Source organism: Danio rerio, chromosome 23 (genome assembly GCF_049306965.1).
Source record: "Danio rerio strain Tuebingen ecotype United States chromosome 23, GRCz12tu, whole genome shotgun sequence".
Lineage (NCBI taxonomy): Eukaryota > Metazoa > Chordata > Actinopteri > Cypriniformes > Danionidae > Danio > Danio rerio.
In genome coordinates, this window is record NC_133198.1 from 19023331 (window position 1) to 19034673 (window position 11343).

An 11343-nucleotide genomic window follows, 5' to 3' on the forward strand; every position below is an offset into this window, starting at 1 on the left:
TCATTTTTATTATTTGTTTTTATTTTCTTATACTTGTTTCTTTTATTCTTGTTTATGTAAAGCACTTTGAATTGCCTATGTGTATGAAATGTGCTATAAATAAACTTGCCTTGCCTTGCCTTACATAAACTAACCCATGTTCCAACCATTTCTCCAAATATAAACTCTTTCCTTTAACAGTAATCAATTCATTATTCCAAATTTTCATTCTGTGAGGAGAAAAATTATGCACAAAGCAAAGTCTCCAAGCCAAAAGTGCTTGCTCATGAAATTTAGATATATTTACTGGTAATTTTGATAGTGAAAAATTGCAAGTCAAAAGAAAATTGAGATCATCACCTTCTTAAAGATACTGTGTGGTATAAAAAAACATAATGAATCCGGGTCAACTGCACATTTTTTCATCCAATTAATTTTGAATGTATTGTTCATAACTATATAATCTAATACCTCAAAACCTCTATTGCATTTCTTCTCAGCCAATACTGAATTTTTAAGCTGGTGATGTTTGTTTTTCCAACAAAAAAAATTACTAATAATTTATTATTTTTTTTATCAACCGAAACAGGAATAAATAAAGATAGTTCTGGGAAAATAAATCTGGACAAGCCTTCTACTTTTGTTAATAAAATTCTACCTAATTTTGTTCTTAAAATTAAGTTACTGCCTCACTAATAAGTTTTTGGATATAAAAATCCCTAAATATTTAACACAATCTTTAACTGCAATGTTAAACAACACTTGCTCACCAGAATCATGCACCGGAAGAATCCCACATTTTTTAAGATTTAAATGAAGTTCAATTGCTGTTTTAATTTGACACATATCTTTCAAAAATAGAGTTGTATCATCCGCCAATTGTGATATTTTTATTTATCAAATAGTTATGCCATTTAAATTTGGATTTTTTAATTATAATAGTTGCTAATAATTCCATGACAGTCGAGAACAAAAATGGAGAAATTGGGCAACCAGAACATTTTAACAGTCTGAATAAACTTATTTCCAAAACCAAACATCTGTAAGCTCTGTAACAGAAACTGGTGCTCAGTTGTGTCAAATGCCTTATAAAAATAAAGGAACAAAATAAGTGCCAGTGAATTGACAAATTGTTTAAAATCTAGTAAATTCCGGTGATGTTGCACTGCTGGCGACAGGGGCACTTGTTGCTGCTAACGTTTTTGTGAAATTACTTTTTAAACTTACTGGTATATTTTAATCAAAACTTTTTGGCGGTACACTGGTACTTTAGTAGTTTTGGGTGCAATAACAGTATGACAACTTTCGTGAAACTCTTTATTGGCCTGCTAATAATCGGGCACGTGTTTTCTGCCGGCTACACGCACACAACAGCGAATAGCGACCTGATCATGGTATACACAAGAGAGGACTTGCTTCAGCTTCGGTCAGCCGACTATGATGCACCACCAAACCTTCCCAACTGTTTGAGAACCAGAGTGACTGCGAGTACATGTCGTCGGTAAAGAGGTCACAGAGGCAGTGTCCGTCTGCGTTTTCGCCGACATGGAAGCAGACCCCCCGTTACCTACAATCATTCTAAGTAACCTCAGATCATTGCATCAGAAGATAGATATACTGCGCATCAAAGCTAGAGCTTGGTGATTTTATACATTGTAAATTGGAGACTGTTCTTTAGATTATGATTGAATATTCATCAATATGTTAAAGACAATACAAGAGACAAAAATGTTTTAGACAAATGCTATGGGAACATCAAAGAGGCATACACGTCCAGGGTAAGACCTCCCCTTGAGGTGGATTTTGTGCTCTTTGGAGTGTGAAGTTAATCTATATATTCAGGTTATATGTGTATAATCTGCTTGTAGACTTGCATACCATTAAAACAATTGGAAAGGGGAAATGGCTTGAGGAAACAACTAGGGGTCATAAAAGAAGGGATGAAAAGAGAGTGGTAAAAGAGCCTGAGGTGTCTCAGGAAACAGATGTCAGAGGTGGAATTTGGGGTTAGGGGTTAAACTAGGAGGGATCTTGTGTAATATATGGAGAACAAAGGAAAATAGTTGTTGTCAAAGTGTATTTAAAGAGGCCAGCACATTAGGAAGGCAGAATTTTTCAGACAGAGATGCTACTGGGGGTCTCCTGAAAGTTCTCCTTTGTTGTCGACAATAAAGTATATTCTTCTGATATTCATAACCTCCAGACTGAGTTTGATTTAGTAAGAGAAAAACCAAGAAAACCACCACACCCTTTCAAACTCTGATCACAATACTGTGTTTTTAATTCCTACGTATAAGACTCTTTTAAAGAGACATGAACCCGTGGTGAAGAACGTGAACGTTTGGTCAGAGGACAGCGTTGAAGCCTTAAAAGGCTGTTTTTGCTGTACTGACTGGGATATTTTTTATAGCGAGGATATTGATGAAATTGCCACGGTAATAACAGATTATATTATTTCTGTACTGAGAATGTGATACTAAAAAAGGAAATAGTCATCTATGCCAACAATAAACCATATATTACAAAGGACATTAAAGACTGTATTAAGAGGAAGAAGTTGGCCTTTCATAATCATGATCATCAAGGATTAAGAGTTACTCAGAAGGAGTTAAATTATTAAGAGACGCTAGGATAAAACATAAACAATGCCTGGAGAATAGGCTACACATATCTAATTCTAAACAACTGTGGGACTCTATGAAGTCTATGTCCAATATGCAGTCTTTTACCCCCCCCCCCCCCCCATTTCTATTTTTGATGACTCACAGAAGGTGAATGAGTTGAATGACTTTTTCTTAAGATTTCAGAATTGTGAATACACCCCAGAAAACAGGTGTTACTTATGATAGGCCACTGATTGATCCTAAGCATAAATAAATTTTTATTTTAAACATATTGGCTCAAATAAATCTGCAGGTCCGAATGGTATTTTGCCATATACTATTAAATGCTGTGCTGATGAACTGACTCCAGTTTGGGTTCCCATATTTAAAAAATCCTTAGACTCGGGTATTGTTCCTAGTTTGTGGAAAAAATCAATACTTGTTCCTGTTCCTAAGTTGGCGAGGCCCTCTGAGTACAATGATTTTAGACCGGTGGCATTAACATCTGTTATCATGACATTTTTTGAGAAATGTGTTGTGTCCATGTTAAAATCAGAAGTTGCTAGTAGTTTAGATCCTTTACAGTTTGCCTACAGGCAAGGTAGAGGTACTGAAGATGCAGTTAATAGTATTTTGCACTTGATTCTTAAGCACTTAGACAATCCTAAAGCTTATGTTCGACTACTTTTTATGGATTTTAGTTCCGCTTTCAATACGATCCAACCACATTTGTTAATGGAAAAGATGGAACAGCTGAATATAAACCCATGCATATGCAAATGGTATTTCTTATTTTCAACAAACAGAACGTTCGAGGTTACTAAAGTAACCCTTCGTTCCCCGAGGAGGGGAACGGAAGCACTATAAGTGGATTTGATTTGTAAAATCCACGCATTGGGAGGATTCGGATCAGAAGCCGCTTGTCTGGAGAGTATTGAACGGGCCAATGAATGAAATTAATTGGCAGCGTAAGCTTGCGCAGGTGTGCGACATCTGCAATTTTCTCAGCATATAAGCACACCTGAAGCCAGCAGACGCCATCCTTTTAAGCTGAAGAGACTTTCAAACAGCTAAGGGACAGTCATTATGGCGACGGAGTATAGTGCTTCCGTTCCCCTCCTCGGGGAACGAAGGGTTACTTTAGTAACCTCGAACGTTCCCCTTCGGGGGGAACTTCAGCACTATAAGTGGATTTGATTTGTAAAATCCACGCATTGGGAGCCCATTGAAAGCGCCATAATGACTGCACCTTACCAACACCCCCGATGAGGAGATAGTCAAGCAAGCGTGACGCACCCACATCATGGGGGGCGCGGTCCTCCAACGTGTCCCTGGCCCTAATTTATCCTACTTCAACAGAAGTTTTACGGATTTAGATATATTTTTTGGGAAGTCGTGAGCATCTAGATAATTCTAGGAAATACGACAGTACGTTGGGAAGCGTGCAATCCCGATAGGGAGGACGCTGAGGAGGCCATCCGTTACCCAAGGGGGGGATACATGGCAGAATTTACATATGGACTAGCCCTAAAAAGGGGGAGTACGCATAGCAAAAGAGTGGTTAGCGGAGAGGGAAGACACGGGTCCGCCCAGGGGGGGGACTTAACCGTGGCGGAATAAGCATATGGGATCGCCTAGTGGGGATCACGCATAGCAAGCACCTATACCCAAAACACGGGCTGACCAGCGGGCAGACCTACAACGTAGTGGGCCAGCAAGTGACTCCTCCGCTGAGTCAGTGCTGGGGGCCACGGAGGAATCTGCAGGGCTCACCTGACGGGGAACTTTACTGACAGATAAAAAAGGCGCACGTACCTCCGTGTTAGGGAGAATGGCGCAGCAAGCGTGTTTCAACACCCTACCGAGTTGTCTCCTCAATCACCAAAGGGTTACCTAATACCCTTGAGGAAACCGGCTCCACTCGCAGATTGTAAAACCTTGCAAATGTGTTGGATGTCGCCCAGCCCACAGCTCTACAGATGTCTGTTAGAGAGGCGCCGCGTGCACGCGCCCAAGAGGATGCAACGCTCCGAGTGGAGTGTGCACGAACTCCCGGGGGACACGGCTGACCTCGACTCGAATAAGCGAGTGAAATGGCATCCACAATCCAGTGGGATAATCTTTGTTTTGATACGGCACTTCCCTGCTGCCGACCGCCATAACAGACAAAGAGCTGCTCAGATGATATAAAATTCTGAGTACGGTCCACATAAATGCGCAGAGCGCGAACTGGACAAAGTAAAGAAAGGGCTGGGTCTGCCTCCTCCGGGGGCAGCGCTTGCAGGTTCACTACCTGATCTCTAAAGGGGGTGGTAGGAACCTTGGGCACATAACCGGGGCGGGGTCTCAGGATGACGTGAGAGTAATCCGGCCCGAATTCCAGGCACGAGTCACTGACCGAAAATGCCTCCAGGTCCCCGACCCTCTTGATGGAGGCCAACGCAACCAGCAGAGCTGTCTTCAGGGACAGAAATCTTAGAGATACTGATTCGAGTGGCTCAAAGGGATCGGATCGCAGACTCGTGAGAACGAGGGCGAGATCCCAAGAGGGCATGAGAGGGGGGCGAGATGGATTAATTCGCCTAGCACCCCTAAGGAACTGGATGACCAGGTTATGCTTTCCCACGGTGCCGCCAGCAACCGCGCTATGATAAGTGGAGATGGTGGCCACGTAAACCTTGAGAGTGGAGGGCGACAGCCTGCTGTCCAACTTCTCTTGAAGGAAAGAGAGCACAACACTAATCTGGCAATTTCGGGGGTCTTCTCTGCGAGAGACGCACCATTCAGTGAATAGACTCCACTTCAGGGCGTAGGCGCGCCTCGTGGAGGGGGCTCTAGCCTGAGTGATGGTATTAACCACCGCAGTCGGTAGGTTACCTAAGTCTTCCTCGCGTCTAGGGACCACACGTGGAGGTTCCAAAGATCGGGGCGAGGGTGCCAGATGGTGCCCTGTCCCTGAGAGAGTAGGTCCTCTCTCAAAGGGATCCGCCAGGGGAGGGCCGTCGCGAGGAGTAAGAGCTTTGATATCCAGGTCCGGTTGGGCCAAAGGGGCGCAACTAGCAGAACCTGTTCCTCGTCCTCCCTGACCTTGCACAGAAACTGCGCGAGCAGGCTCACTGGGGGAAACGCATACTTGCGCATGCCCCGAGGCCAGCTGTGGGCCAGTGCATCCGTGCCGAGAGAGCCCTCGGTCAGGGAAAAAAACAACTGGCAGTGAGCGTTCTCGGGGGAAGCAAACAGATTGATCTGGGCCTCCCCGAATCGCGCCCATATCAGCTGAACAGACTCGGGGTGGAGTCTCCATTCTCCAGGACGTAACAGCTGTCGTGAGAGCGCATCGGCTGCACGATTGAGCGTGCCTGGGACGTGAATGGCGCGCAGCGATTTCAGCCGCGGGTGACTCCAGAGGAGCAGACGGCGGGCGAGCTGAGACATGCGGCGAGAGCGCATACCCCCCATGCGGTTGATATACGCCGCCGCCGCCATACTGTCCGTCCTGACCAGCACGTGTTGCCGCTCCAGCACCGGTAAAAAGCGGTGGAGAGCGAGAAACACTGCCAACAGCTCTAGGCGATTGATATGCCAATGCAGCTGGGCACCCTTCCAGAGGCCCGCAGCTGCATGCCCGCGACACACGGCCCCCCAACCCGTGTTGGAAGCATCTGTTGAAACAACAACATGGCCGGACGCCTGTCCTAGAGGCACACCGGCCTGTAGGAACGAGGGGTCGTTCCAAGGGCTGAGGGCGCGGCGACACAGCGCAGTAACCGAGACCCAGTGTGTGCCCGCGTGCCATGCGCGTCTGGGGACCCGATCGTGAAGCCAGTGCTGAAGTGGTCTCATATGGAGCAACCCGAGCGGCGTGACGGCAGCTGCGGATGCCATATGCCCCAGGAGCCTCTGAAAGAACTTCAGTGGGACCACTAGTTTGCTGTTGAGCTCCCTCAGACAGTTCAGCAACAGGCGAGCGCGTTCCTCGGAGAGGTGCGCTACCATGGTGATCGAGTCCAGCTCCATCCCGAGAAAAGAAATCCTCTGCACGGGGGCGAGTTTGCTCTTTTCTCGGTTGACCTGAAGCCCCAGTAGGCGGAGATGCCGAAGCACCTTGTCCCTGTGCACAATCAATTGCTCCCGCGAGTGGGCTAAAATCAGCCAGTCGTCGAGATAATTGAGTATGCGAATGCCCGCGAGCCGAAGGGGCGCTAGGGCACCCTCCGCGAGTTTGGTGAAGACCCGCGGAGACAGAGAGAGCCCGAAGGGGAGGACCTTGTACTGCCGCGCTCGACCCTCGAACGCAAACCGCAGAAATTGGCGGTGGCGTGGAAGAATGGAGACATGGAAATACGCGTCCTTCAGGTCTATGGCTGCAAACCAATCCCGAGGACGAACGCATTGGAGAATGCGCCTCTGCGTGAGCATTCTGAACGGCAGCCTGTGCAGACAGCGGTTCAAAACGCGCAGATCTAGGATTGGCCGTGACCCACCGCTCTTTTTGGGTACGATGAAGTATGGGCTGTAAAACCCACTCTCCATCTCGGCTGGAGGAACCGGCTCGATTGCACCCTTCGCCAGGAGGGCAGCAATCTCCTCTCGCAAGACAGGGGCGGACAGGGGGTTGACCCTGGAGAAATACACGCCCGTAAACTTGGGGGGCCGTTTCGCGAACTGAATCGCGTAACCGAGTCTGATTGTGCGTATGAGCCACCGCGAGGGGCTGGCCCGCGCTAACCAGGCAGGCAGAGCCCTCGCTAATGGAGTCATCGCTACAATCGCTGACGTACCAGCGGTGGGGCAGCGCGGAGTGGGTGTGCTGATCCGGGAAGCACGAGGGTCCCGCGGAAGAGCTGGAGGAGAGCGATTCGCTCTGGCTCCGCACCCTGACTCTGGAGAGGGGGCTGGAGGGCTGAGGGAAGGGAGACCGTCCCCCCAGCGCTCGTGAGCCACTGGCGAAGCACGTAGAGTCTGCGAGCCGGAAGGCAGCGCGTCCCGGACTGGCAGAACTCGTGCAGTCACATCCGGGGAAGGGAAAAAGTGCTCTTTTACTGATGTTTTGGTGGCACTGAAAAGTACCGTTGTTATCGGGGCCCCGCCCTCCAGCGGGGAAAGAGCAAGTTTCCTCTTCTCCGGATGGCCTGTCTCAGGGACGCTTCGCGGTCCGTTTACCGGACTTAACGGCGCCCTGGGCAGGAGGGGCTGCCTGCTTTCGAGGTGAACGCCGCGCCCGCTTGGCCGGAGGTGCAGGCGGGGGCGGGGCAGCACTCGTTGGCGGGCGCCCTCGGCGAGGAACAGCGGAGGTGGATGGCTCGGCGGGCGGAGCGGGCTTACGGCCACGCCGATAGATGACATTGCCCATCGCATCCGACTGCTCTTTCACCGCCTTGAATTCCTGGGTGAATTCACCGACGGTGTCGCCGAACAGGCCAGCCTGGGATATGGGCGAGTCAAGAAAGCGAACTTTGTCAACGTCGCGCATATCGGCCAGGTTTAGCCAGAGGTGGTGTTCCTGAACCACAAGTGTGGACATCGTCCTCCCCAGCGCACACGCGGCGGACTTAGTAGTCCGAAGAGCATAGTCGGTCACGGTGCGCAGCTCATGTAATAAGCTTGGGTTGGACCCGCCCTCGTGCAGCTCGGCCAGCGCCTGCGCTTGGTAGCGCTGGTAGGTGGCCATCGCGTGCAAAGCAGAAGCAGCCTGGCCCGCAGCCTTATAAGCTCTGGCTCCGAGGGAGGCAGACAACCTACAGGCTTTGGACGGGAGGCGGGGCAAACCCCGCCACGTAGAGGCGCAGCGCGGACAAAGATTGACCGCGATAGCGCGCTCCACTGACGGGATCGCCTCATACCCCCTGGCAGCTCCGCCGTCAAGGGCGGTGAGGGCGGAGGCACTCGCAGCACGGGCAGAGAAAGGTGCCCTCCAAGACTGCTTGAGCCTACTGTGCACTTCCGGGAAGAAGGGGACGAGAGGCTTCGAAGGCTTCGCCTTCTGGTCCTCTACGTAGCACCCATCTAGTCGATCCGGCCGCGGAGCTGGGGGATAAACCATCTCCAACCCCACGGCCGAAGCAGCCCGGGAAAGCACGGCTAACATGTCCGCTTCAGGATCCGATTTGACAGCGCTCACCTGCCCGGAGGGGGCGAGCGGGTCCGGATCTTCGTCGGACAGTGAAAGCCCACCCTCCGATGCCGCGGAGGACATCTGATCTCCGGTGTCAGCGAGTGTGAGAGCTACCATCTGGTTAGACGGATCACTCTCACCACCCGAAGCTTGGATGGAGCGCCGTGAGGAGCGAGAGGTCCGCGAGCCCGTGGGCGGCGGATTATCTCCCGCTGAAACCCTCAGATCTGCCCGAGCGCCCGCTGCTTTTTTAGAACAGGAGGCAACTGGGGTGGCTCGCTCTCTTGCGAAAGTTAGCCGCGATCTTAGCTGTGCAACGGTCATGGCATCGCAATGACGACATGAACCGCCCGTGAGCACCGCATTAACATGCTGGACCCCCAAACATGCAATGCAGTGATCGTGTCCATCATCCGGAGCCAGGAAACCCCCGCATCCAGAAACGCACAGTCGGAGCGCCATCCTGAAAAGGACGTGCTGCACGACTGTGTTGCTCTTTTAGGAAAGTTGCAACTATACGCACCGCTCTGGAGGACCGGACCCAAAGAACCGCAGGCAAGGGAGTAACCCAGCTCGACCGTCTGCCACCGCGAAGACCCACTCTGGACCGGGAGACACACTCGTTCGCTCTGAAGTGCTGATCAGCAAGAGGAACCCTCATCGACTCACTCAGAAAGGATCTGAAGCGAAAAGGATGGCGTCTGCTGGCTTCAGGTGTGCTTATATGCTGAGATAATTGCAGATGTCGCACACCTGCGCAAGCTTACGCTGCCAATTAATTTCATTCATTGGCCCGTTCAATACTCTCCAGACAAGCGGCTTCTGATCCGAATCCTCCCAATGCGTGGATTTTACAAATCAAATCCACTTATAGTGCTGAAGTTCCCCCCGAAGGGGAACTCAGGTTGTAAAGGTTAAAAACATCTGTTTAGATGAAAAGATCAGTAGCACTGGGGTTCCACAAGGCTGTGTCAGTTCGCCTATTATTTTTACACTTTTTACAAATGAATGTTTAAGTAAGCATTCACAGAATTTTATTTTTAAATACTCTGATGACACAGCCATACTAAGTTTACTTAAGTTTAAATGAGAATGATGATATTGGTGTTATCTATCAGTCAGAAATTAGTCAGTTCGTTGAGTGGTGTGATAGAAATAGCCTAAAAATAAATACTAAGAAAACAGAAGAGATGGTATTTGACCCTAAGTGTATAGGTTACCATCGTCAATTGGTTGTACATGACCATCCTATTACTCAGTCAGAAACCTATAGGTACTTGGGCATTTACATCGACAATTCTTTCACATGGAAAACACACATTGAGTGGGTTTGTTCTCGATTATACCAGAGATTGTATTTTTTACGAAGGTTGCATCTTTTTGGAGTTAACAAAAAGCTCATGATGTTGTTTTATAAAGCAGTTCTGGAAAGCATTGTCAGGTATGGTATCACAGTGTGGTTTGGCAACCTATCTGTTCAGTGTAAATCTAAACTGATGCATCTCTTAAAGACAGCATGGAAAATTGTCGGGCACGATAAATATTTTAATCCTCAAGTTTTGAGATATGAGAACTGTATCCTCAATCAGGTGGAAAGGATTGTAAACGATCCAACTCATTTTTTGTTTCCACAGTATGAAATGCTTCCCTCTAGTAGAAGATATAGTGTCCCAAAGTGTAGGTTAAACCGCTATAAGAAATCCTTTGTACCTGTGTCAGTGGGTTTATTTAATAATAGTATATCTTAATTAGCACTATAAATTTTGTAATTGTTACAAGTGTCCTGTCAAGGACAATGAAGTTTTACTACTTTACTACTACTACTAAATTTAGTACCAGTCTAATATTTCAACTAACATGGCGTTTTGCCATAAAGCCAGTTAGGGATTCATTTATTATGTCACTTAAACCACTTTTTAATCTAGTAGCATATACCAGGGCTAATATTTTATAATGAACATTTAAAAAAAGTGATTGGTTGCTGTAAGACGTGAGGCATCACAAATATTTTAATTTATGTGACAATTCAAAAATGAGCCTAAAACAGAGACAATCGGCTCCACAACCCAGCAGGTGGGAATGCGGGTAAAAACAGCTCCCCTCCATTCCTCCGTTTACATTTGAAACATTTCTCAACTCACACATAATGGTCATTTCAAAGTCTTAATGTTCTAAATCAACCCAAGTGACTTTATCTAACATGTTTGATATTATTTGAAATGTTAAGTGTGACTGTTACAATAGTCTCATTCCCTCAGAAATAGACATAATCAAAACATTAAATATATAACATCAGTTATCAGAAACTCTTTCTCTAAATGCAAATGCCCTTTGTTATTCACACACCTCTTTCCTTGGGGGGATTCTTGGATTTACTACTTAAAGAAAGGTTTCCAAAATGTTCTGTGCGATTCTGCTACCCAGATCAGCCCATAACATGGAGCTCTAACGCTCCATGTTATGTATATTTTGAAGTCAGGTATGCATCTTTTAATCTTGGATTTATCTTTGATAATTTGATGTCTTGTATTGGTCTTTTATGAATTGACTAAATGAATTGGCATAATACACATTTACCTGGCAAATAAATTGTTATGTTTTAAAATATTCAAACAGAGTTCATGTTATTAACTCTAGTAGATTACG